Source organism: Protomyctophum bolini, assembly GCF_963924005.1.
Source record: "Protomyctophum bolini genome assembly, chromosome: 6".
In the NCBI taxonomy this organism is placed as follows: domain Eukaryota; kingdom Metazoa; phylum Chordata; class Actinopteri; order Myctophiformes; family Myctophidae; genus Protomyctophum; species Protomyctophum bolini.
In genome coordinates, this window is record NC_137867.1 from 39,324,783 (window position 1) to 39,336,445 (window position 11,663).

Consider the following 11,663-nt stretch of genomic DNA (forward strand, 5'->3'; position numbering starts at 1 on the left):
AAACTTTGAATTTCTCTAACTATAAACTTTCACGACAGCCTAACTAAGTACAGATATAATTTATAGTTGTTGTAGGCTATGTGGGTATCTGATGAGGTACCATTTGAGTGGGCAAAACCTTACATATACTAAATAGTTTATAGTAAAATAGTAAAATAATATAGCCATATAGGAGTATCTTTTTATATATTTCCAAAAAAGAATACAAACATCCAATAGCATATTACAAGTTATCCCCCTCACTGGGGAAAATTCCGGGAGAAAAAACGGGCAAGCACCGGGGTAAGTTGTCCAGTATTCCTGAGAACCACTGCTACAGTGTGACAGCCTTCTCTAAGGCCTAAACCACACCGATGCAACTAGTCGCAACTCCTTGCAACAAAACAGTTTAAGGACATGTTACACCAATGATTCCGGTAGAGTAAGTCTATAGGGTTTAAGTGGTTAAAGAGACTTTAGCTGTGTCCAAAAAAATGTTTGACTCACTACTCGCCTCTCCCTACAGTATATGAAGAGTTCTATGTAGAAGAGACTAGTACAGTACAGGGAACTCACTGGCCAAACACAGCACGCACACACACACACACACACACACACACACACACACTCTCCTCACACGACTTATTTAATGATGTCATTGCTATCGTGTGCCAGATGAATGTGTCATAATAAACTTGTGTTTGAATTTGCTGCAGTATAACATGATGACGTCTCTGTGGTGCTTAAGTTCATTCGGGATGGAACAGGGAGAAAAGCCCTGACCTCAACCACACCTGCTGGGGATAAACCAAACAGTACAACCACACCTGCTATAGGGATGAATAAACCAAACAGTGGCACCGCGGCAGACAAAACCTCATCAAGGTTTGTCCCACCCGGGTTACACCCCCGTCCAGCTTGACCTCTGACCTCAGTGAAGAACACAGGCCGAGGTCACTCGCACGCCGTCCGTCAGGAGTGGAAAGTAACAAAGTACATTCACTCATGTCTACTGTACTTGACCCATTAAAGACCTGAGACCAGATTCTACAAAATGTCTTCTAAATCCTGACCGTTTTCTGAAACACCTACATTTCTAATGCATGTCAAGGACCCCAAAAACGATATGTCCCCCATTTCAAAAATATTTTGTTCCACAGACCTCCCAGAAGCAAAGATTGGAGTTTAAAATGTTTGCTTTAAAATAATATAATCAATGCTCCACATGCGTCAATGCGTGGTGATGTGACGCATTGTGAGCTTGTAGATCTGCTTGCAAAACCTGAAATGAGCTGATATATGAAGTATTGCAAAGTATGTGCAAAATGTTTCCACTCTGTCCAGTCACTCACGTTGTAATGAATCCAGTGATGATACATTTGTGGGCTGCTAGAGGCGTGCACAGCGAAATTTAATTTGTGACTCTGAGAGTGTATACGGACTTGACCAAATGGACGCGTGCGGTCCATTTGGTCACACGTGCAGTCCAATAAACACCGGGGAGTTTCCAGCGTGCACATGGCCCCCCTGCAGGTGTGACCGCCCTACACCCGCATACAAAAGAGACTCATTTAAGCTGGCGTCTTGCCCAAGCAAGAGAGCAACCTGTGGCCCTATATATGTTGCATTCCACCAACCCTAACCTAATAGCAGTGATGACAGAAGGGGCCACGGACCGGACCCCCGCCACGGCACTGCACGCTCGCCATTGTTTGGCTGGCATGAGCACAGGTGTGCTGCAAGCAGGTATATACGGATCCCATGAGAGCAGTGGTATGTACAGGGCCGAGATAACTAGCGCAAAGCCGCATACCCCCAACATCATGTAACCCAAAACTAGTGCTGAATCACCACGCACACCCACCCACCCACGCATGTCTGGCTGGATCTGGATTCCTTGCCATGATGGAAGGCATTTTTATACAGTCAGAAGTCAGAAGGAAGGAGTCACGGTACAGCGCGGCTCTACAAGACCATGGCAAAAACACAGGGTTTGGCAGCCAGTGAATATGTTCTTATAAGACCACCAGGGTTTATTTGATTTGTAAAAAAGAAAAGGAGAGGGAGGGAAGGAGGGATTGTCCTTTTGCAAATATATTTTAATGATGTTTGGGACACAAGAAACACTTTCCTGGGTTTTTTGTGTGTACTGTGTAATGTGGTTTTTTTTTAGATATTTTAGTCATCATGAGGCTATGTTCATGACCAAAAACCTGTCATGAAAATGTGGTCTCAATTCCTTCCTGGACTACAAAGTTACACCTCCATGCAGCCTCTCCACAAGGAGGGGAAGTGCACTAAAGCATTATGGGCATTGTAGGAATTCAGCAATCCAGTCAAACCCTATAGTCAAACACAGACTTCATAATTTTTCCGGCCATAGGGTGCAAATTTCAAATTGAGCTACTGTTACTTACTACAAATAATATTAACATTGAGTGACTGCAGTTTCTTCCAGCGTCAGAAGATATAGATATATCTTTTAGATATTTTTTTAGATCTGTTGTTTTTGTAATTTTGCCCAAAATAGCTTGTAAAAACGTGTATGTCACCCTTGGTGACATACACCAAGGAAGGGTACTGTACAGCGTACAGCGAGTATTTACGAGACTACGTGTGACTACTAGACTATAATAATAATGCATTTTATTTATAAAGCACATCTCTGTGCATTCTCACAAATCTCAGAGTGCAGCCTTACACTAGAGTGACGGTGAACGACGGTCTGTGTTTGTAAATACAACATTACTCATACTGTCATACAGTACATAATGTGTCCATACTACATATTCTGTTGATGCTGTTGTTGTTGTTGCTTGTGTTTGTTTATTCTGTTTATTTGTAAAAAATCCAAATAAAGTACTGATCGTAAATATAACATTACTGGTTCTTTGCCGACTACATGATAGTGACTGGAGAACGGAATGGATAGAACGTCGGCTCGGGCTCAACATACCGTACATTGCCTACAAGGATAAGCTGGTCCAGTGGACCACATTCCACAACCCTCAGCAACATCGCAGACATTGACATCTCTCCATATGACTGGACAGACGGAGGTGCAGACTCACACTCACACACACACACACACACTCACACACACACACACACACACACACGGACGGAGTCCAAAACATACTCTCCCCATGCCTTCGGCCTGGTGGAGACAATGAAACACGTCCCCACCAGACGATATCAAAAGAGGAACCTTGAATCCCCCCCTGCAAATCACACCCTGCATACGATACGACAAAGAAGCCCTATACTTGGAAACGCTCAGGGCCGCAGGCGGTGTACACGTCGAGCACAATATTAGAAAAATACATCACTCTTTCAGCGGCAGACCTTTAGTAGCAATTGGCAAAAAAAAAGTGAAGGGCCGGGTGTACCGTCCGTCACGTAGCTGTTGCCTTTCCCTTCCCGTGAATCTGAGGTTTCTTAAGCTGTACACTGCATATTAAGTACACCAGAATAAACAAACTGGGCATTTCAAAGGGACTTTAGTGTGGGAGCTGCCTGCATAGCCCTATGCTGACAGAGGGTGTCCTGTTTGTGGGCTAGGGGAGAGAGGGGGCTGAGCCGGGTGGCACCGCTACACAGCCTCTCCTGTGATTCAGAGGGGAAAATGTTATCGCAGCGCAGGGCCATAAACAGAAAAACCTTCCAGGGCCAGCCAACCGGTAACGGGGACACAAACAACATAAAGCTCACTTTTACCTTGGAGGCCCATGAGTAAATCACACTGTAAATGGAAATGATGTTAACTTAAGTCTTGATTGAGAAATTTGCAAGCACAGATATTCTATGAACTGGGCATCCATCGGGTAATTAAAGTGCCCCGAATAGTTGCGACGTTCACTCGAGTTCATTGCAGCATTCATTTCCTTCTGCAAACTGGCGAGATCATTTGCTTGTTTTAGGAGTTCATAGCAAAGCGGTAATACCCTATGACAAATATTCAGTGTTGTTGCCGTCTAAAATTAGGCAAGGTTGTTTGCTCTGATATTCAACTTGAGTCCACTCGTTCAAAGGACTCTTTGAAACCCTGGAAAGTTCTGGAGGTGTGAAGTAAGTCTTGGAGGGTCTTTTAGGTTCTTAAAGTTAATGAAATGGTCTATTTGGCTAAACAATGGCCTGGCTTCAGGATGACACGGTTGGCCAAATCTGGTCATTTGCCAAATAAACTGTTCAGAAAAGAACATAAAGATTTCCATGTTAATATGCGAATGGACTGATTTAACATTATGAACAGTACTGTATATGGGACGAAAATAGCCAATCTTTTGGACGAAAATAGCCCATCTACAAGTTTGTAGACATGTGACCTTGTAGACATTCGGTCTAGATGGAATTCCTAGTATAGAGCCCTGGGGGACTCGAGACAACAAAGTAAATATCTAAGTGGTTAAAAAGTTAGCAAAAGGAGACTGGTTAACATGCTTGAGGATGTTCAAATCATACAAATCCTATGATAAGAGGGCCAAACAAGGATAAGTGATACTAACTTAAAAAATAAATGTATAGTCACATTTTTGTCCCTTGTAATCCCACTCTCCCAAATGTTTTGTGACAGGCCGGCCTCTGTCTGGAGTGAAAACAGCCACTGCTGCTAAAGCCCAATTTATGCCAAATTGTGCGGAAATAACACATTTCCAAATGATACTGTATGCCGGCATTTTATCATTTGAAAATGATTTACTTATGTCAGGTGACAAAGTATAAATTAGTCATGGATGGACCCAGTGTCATGTTCTTGGTACAGTAGGTAGCACCTGGCAGACAGAAAACTTCCACTTTCTATATTTTAAGTGTTGCAACGTTGAAAACTAAACTCCTTTTCGAACATGCAAAGACTTTAGTACTTTAACGCCAGTGAAGCTTGACTTTCTTGTTTGTGTTTTTGTTTTGTTTTATATCTTATTTTAAAGCGCAAATAACATGCATTTTAAAACTGCTTTTAATATATGTCCCTCAAAGTTATTTCTAATGGTTTGAGCAATCACCACTCTGATATAACCAGTCCTTGTCATTTCTTTCTGGACTTTTTTAGCTGCAGTACCACAATGTCCTGAGGTGGTGGGGGTGCTGATATGCAGACAAGCAGGAGGGAGGGAGGGAGGAGGGAGGAACAGAAGCAGATTGGCTGAGGTGCATGGATACAATCGGATGTTATGAAATGTGATTCTGTTGACTGGAGTACGCTCGCATGGGGGCCGCCATTTGTGTGACAGACTAGTCTAGTACACAATGTGCATTTGCGCTACTCTCGTCCTGTTTTCAAGAAGGGAGGGGGAGAGGCTTTTTTTTAAATCACGTGACCGGAGGACTGACGGCCATATATGGAGCGTGTCATGAGGCTTGATGGACGGACTGATTGACTGACTGACATGTAATTGCGACCTACTGTCGCAATTACTACTACTGCTTGCAATAAATGTAGGGTCATTTCAAGGGTTTCATTCTAAAATGCAAAACAACATCTATTTTGGATGAAAGCCAAAAGATGTTAACTGAAACTCCGACACACAACGATTCTGCCCTAAAAAACACGACTCTCCTTGTAAGTGAAGTTATTCAGATGAGTCTAGGAAGAGACCTAGTAGTAGCTTCATGCGTGTGGGTACTTTAATGTGTTCTTTTAACAGTAGCCCAATAACGTGCCCTGCTTTCATGTCACCACAAGCCACCGACCACCATTCAAAATGCTGGTAATCGTGGCTAGTTAGCTGGTCTGCTCTCCAGTCACTTTGACAGCTAACCAAACATCATCTGGAGTCATTTTTGTTCTAAAAACATAGTTGGCCTTATAAAACGCTTAAAGTGGCTGTTGTGAACTCAACTCACTGATTCCGCTTGGAATAGAACAGTGGCAGACTGTGGCTGATGGAAGGACAGGAATTCACGTTCTTCTGCCCTGGAGCCAATGCTGTACAATATGTGTCCATTTATTTTCACATAGTGGGCTCTCTCATTTTGGAATAAAACTGTTAATTTATTTTCATGCAATGACCCTAAATGACTATATTGCAAAAAAAAAATACATCTTCCACCACTGCTTTTCACACCCAACCCCAGGTTTTTTTTTGTGCAAAACACAGATACGTCGGATCTTGACATGTGAAGGCCCACACGCCATCAGGCAGCAGCAGGTGTGAGTCCCGCGAGGTGCGCCCGATTGAGACGCGTACCAGCCACAGAGCGGTGTGAAAATCCCACTGCTGCTGCTGACTCAGTCGCATGGCGTTCATATGTTGCATACCGATAGCATGGGAACCAGTTATAATGTACAAAAAAATGTAAATCTTTTGCACTTCTAGAATCTAGAATAGAGTCAACATGGTCCGCAAATCTCCGCATGTTGTGGCTTCCAGAAGATTACAATGGCCAAGGTTTTATCTGGCGACCACGCACTTTACACTCATGTTGACATAAAATACTCCATCCATCTGTACTTGAGAACTTGACCGGAGTTGGCTCTGTACTTGGACCGCTCTTTTTCCCCCTCTCTTCTGTATCCATGATCTGTATACAGAATACAGATCTATAGGCTTAGATCTAGGAAATACAGATCATAGGCTTTAACCCCAGTGGTTAAAGCCTATGATTTATACATTGTTGTGTGATCGCGTCGTTCACCAAGAAAAGTGCACATTTTCACGCGAAAACCACGGCATGCGCCGTCGCTTTTCTCTCAGCGTATAAATTAGGTTTTTACAGTACGGAGGTCAATGGAGCCATTCACAGTAGCCTACCTTTGGCAAGAGCGATGAGTCTGACTGCAGTGTACTATAGGCTGGACGGAGGTTTTTGAGGACACTGGTATGAGGAATGCAGTCGAATCTTAACCTATGGAGCTGGTGTCACGACTGGGGTGAGAGTGCAGTCTAGAGACAGACACGTGTGCGCATGAACGCACACACGCACACGCGCACACACATACACAGCTGCTTCCACACAGAGCAGATGTTTGCCTACAAAAAACGTATGTGTGGGAGCTGCTCAATCAGTCACTATACTAGCCCCTTTCGGGACCCTGCCTAGTTTACCTTTTCTGTATTTGGGACATTGGTAAGATGTCCCAAATACAGAAAAGGTAAACTATAGGGTCCCGAAAGGGGCTACAGTCACTGCATTCGAGGAAGAAATCTGATTGGTTGAAATAGCTCTTTAGCCGTGCTTCATACGAGCATCACCGCACACCTAACCAAAACATTAAAAAACAGCCGTGCTGGCTAGGCGTTTACACGGGACATCGTCGGTCATCTGTCATTAAAAAAGTATGATTTGTTATCGAATATCTTAGTTTTAACTTGGGTGGTATAATCGCAATATTACACTCAAGGACGTGTGCATTCCTAACAGCTCGTTCCTGCAGCAATGCAGGCATGCCATTAATGACGGTAACGCACACCGACTCTCGTGTAATATTCTTTATTCTTTATTCAGATCCCCATTAGCTTCCACAAAGTGGTCGCTAGTCTTCCTGGGGTCCACACAAACATGTATACAAAAAAAACAGATAATTGAAATTTAAACAAGACCAGCTGAAACAGTGAAGTCGCTCTGCATTTTATATATTGCTTAAATAAAATAACCACCACTCCACAGGTTTGATTAGCCTTGCTGCATTCTTCAGCCGATAATAATATCCGATAATAATAAAGTAATAAGAATAATATATTAATAATAATTATTATTCATGTCCGCACCCTAAAAATATCAGATCACTGAACTCAATCAAGTCTGTAGGGTAGGTTTAGGTTGAGACTGGCTTATGGACTATTCACATCACCATGGTACATCGGTCAGAATATACAGACAAGGGCTGGGTTTCTCAAAGAACACTTCTTACACCTCTTCTACACATGCTCAGTTGCCCTCTAGGCCGCACATGAAGCCTGTGAACATAGGCCCAATCCCAATCCACTCCCTTGCTGACTCAATGAGCCCTCACTGACTAAGCTGCGCGTTCATGTGAAGTCTGCGAGGGCTTGAAGGATGTCCCATTTGAAATCGGTAAATCACTGAGGGCTCAGCCCCGCCCCTTTATGTGCCCTTTGACAAAGTCAGCATCGATGCTGACTTTGGGCTGACTTTGGCAAATAAATTACCCACAGTTCATAGCGTTACCAGGGGAATGAGGGAGATCCTCCGAACGTCAATCATTTAAGTATGCAAATTAGTTATGTATTGCGGTTAGAATGTCAACAAACACAATAGTGCTTTCTCACTGTTCTCAAAGGGAGACGGAATGGAAGGATAGGCTATATATTTAATAACAATAATAATAATGGAAACATGATGAGAAATGAATAATGAGCAAAGTAAAATAATATGGAAATGCAATTTATAATGAATATTATTATATATGAATATTACAACCCCTATCACACAGGAAAGTGTATTTATGAAACTAATAATAAAACGATCAGCTTAAATACTAAAATAGACAGGATAGACATGTATAAATAGTCCAAGCATGTAGGCACTGGCTGTGAATAAGGACAGTTTGTATAAAGTGATGCAAAGTGTCATGAATGGCGGACTCATCTTCAAAGTGCTATCCCATTCCTTTCACAACAATTTGGAGCCCTTGCAGCCTCTCACCCTCAAGCACTTACAGCTGACGTCACTAAAGTCAATGAGGGTTCAGGGTTCAGGGCTCAGAGCTTGAGGGAGGCAATTGGGATTGGGCCATAGACATTCCGTGCATAGATGTGCCACGCAATGGTAGGCCTCAGGCCTGGTATGGTAGGCCTCAGGTCTCAGGTCTACCATTCTATTCGAGAAACCCAGCCAAGGAGAGTTCCGTTTAAGCCTTTATTTTCCTTTGCACAGACAAGCATTTGATTTGAGCAAGGAGGTGGTAAGGCTTCACGGTTATGGTTTTTATAACCAAGGCCTGAGTCTCCAGGACAGAGGGCTCTCAGGTAGAGGTAGAGGTAGAGGTAGAGGTAGAGGTAGAGTTGGAGTTGGAGTTGTTGTTGTTGTTGTTGTTGCTGCTGCTGACAAACAATGACTGCATGGACAGGCACAGGGCACTCGGGCAGTATATATAGCTGGCCACTGATTGAGGTGTGAGTGGGAGCAGGTGAGATTACTGATTGAGAGGGAGTGACAGCAAGTGCGGTGGGTGGGTCCAACCCATGGAATAGGCCAGGGGGAGGGTTGTTGTTGCTCACTAGGATGACTCTTTTCTACAAAGTCCAACATGCTTCCACTGCCATCTGGGCCTGTTCATGTTCCTGTTGGGTCTTCGCCACTGCCTAATCGTTATGCTTAATTCATACTTGTTTATCTACAAGCTCTACAACTGACACAGTCGTACGACAATTTCGTCAACAAATAAAAACTATGCTAAAATATTTGGAAGGGACTAGTGGATCCAGTATACGTCATTTTACACTTGGTTGCATGCTGAAAAAACATTTTAGTCGACTAAATCACCTGTAGATTTAGTCGACTAAAACTAGACTAACACTAAGACATTCCAGGTGACTAAAACTAAATGAAAACTGTTCAAGAGACTATATAACTGAAACTAAAATCTTTTTGGTAAATTGCATTTTAAACGCTTCCTGCCTGGATTTTATGATTGAGCACCAATTGTAATCTGATTACTTTCAGAAGTATTTTTACATTCAGAGGTTTTGCTCTGCTATCGAAGTAATTCAAATACTTACTTACTTACTGCCCTTTACGCCGGCTGGCATGTAGGGCAGCAATTCAAATATACAGTCCTTTCTTATTAGCATTATTAATTAGGTTAATTATAATAATTCCCAACAGTGCCTTTCCTTTACCCATGAATTAATCGAACCGGGCAATAGTTTATTAAATGAGTTTGGCACTCTCCAGCTCAAATGTGCAACCATTAACAGGTTCCTGTGTCACGCAGTACATGTTACAAAGGTTCCTGGGGGGATAATTGCCGATATGTGACATGTGAGCTTGTAGATCGAGCTATTTTCAAACATTTTTGACTAAGACATTTTATTTTATTTTTATTTTGTGAAAATTGTGATTTTGATATTTGAAACTGTTTCGACAAAATGTTATAATTATAATTATTTGTTTTACGTTGATTTAATGAGGTACTGTGTGTATCAGATTATTATTATATTATGTCCCAGGGCAGAGGGCAGGCATCGATGGCAGGAGCACCACAGTGACCAATCACCCAGGGCGCTCCATGACCTCCGTGTGTTTTGAAAATGTTTGTCTGGCTGTCAAACAATGGCTGGCACGGGGCCAAGCAGGGAGGCTGGCTGCCAACCGGGCACCCTCCCTCCACCCCTCCTTATCCCTCTTTCAGCCCCCTGTGCCCCCACCACCCCCCTCTAGTTCATCAGTGTCCGATGCACCATAGCCAGCGCACACATCCTGCCTTTGTGGGCCAGGAATGCATGGAATTCAGACTGCTTCTGCCCCCCCACCCCCCCCCACCCCCTCCTGTTCCAACAAGGTGCTCTCAAACACCCCCCGCCCCCAACACACACACGCATGCACGCACGCACGAATGTGCATGCACGCACACATCACATATAGACAAACACCAAGAGTCTTGTTGGTTTGTTTTTCGCAGGCTGTCTGGGTGGTGGGTGCTTGCGCAAGTCTCTGTGCTACTTGTGGTTACAGTACTCTCCCTCTCTCTCTCTCTAATACCCAGTGCTTGTCCTTCCCACATGACTAGCCTGGGGTTCGGCAACAACATCAGGGATAGAGTGGCCGGTAGAACAGCCGGATGGGAACCACAAGGTTCCCAGTTCGATCCCGGGCTCCCCACAGAGTTAGTGGTGAAGTGTCCTTGAGCAAGGCGCTGAACCCCTAATTGCTCCCCGATGTGCATGGTGCCTTGCATGGTTTCCTCCGCCATCGGTGTATGAATGTGTGTGTGTGTGTGTGTGTGTGTGTGTGTGTGTGTGTGTGTGTGTGTGTGTGTGTGTGTAAATGTAATGCACAATCTATGTAAAGCGCCTATAGCGCCATATAAATGCACCATTTACCATTTGCATGGCGTCGAGAACCGAGTCATTAAAGCAGGGCTTCTCAAAGTTGGTGCCGATTGTCTTTAAAGATAAACAAGCCCAAAGTAACAGCGTGAACAGATCTACAAGCTCACAGTATTAAATATAAGGTTTTTCGGCATAGTGTGGAAGCTTGCGCAGACCGGTGTGGCGTAGTAGAAGGCCGGACAGAGTGCCGCCACGCCTTCGTCAATTGGTGTGACGGGATAAACTGGGATATAAAATGATTCTCCACAGATTTCATTCACCATCAGTTTCAACTCTCAATTTCTTTCTCATTCCTTCAGCATTTTTTTCCCTTCACGCAAGACGGTGCCTGACGCGAGAAATCTGTTTTAATCACACAAACATGGCAAGAGAAAAGACTCGTCCATGCAACTGGAAATATATACCACCACCACACAGAACAATGTTTTGGAGAAGCTCGTCACATTCGCACCATCATCGGACTTTGAGCAGCCGCCGCCTTCTCGAGTGCACCAAATAATTACATTTCCTATGTTTCATTACAGTGTGTGAGCCAGCGCTTTAATGCGAGGACTTTCCTGCTCTCCAGCAAAACATTTTTTTTTGTTTTTCACGTGCCCTTGGGATAACAATGGGAATGCTGAGTTTTTTCCTACTGGACATGGGAACCTGTAGAAAGGCCTTTGTTTC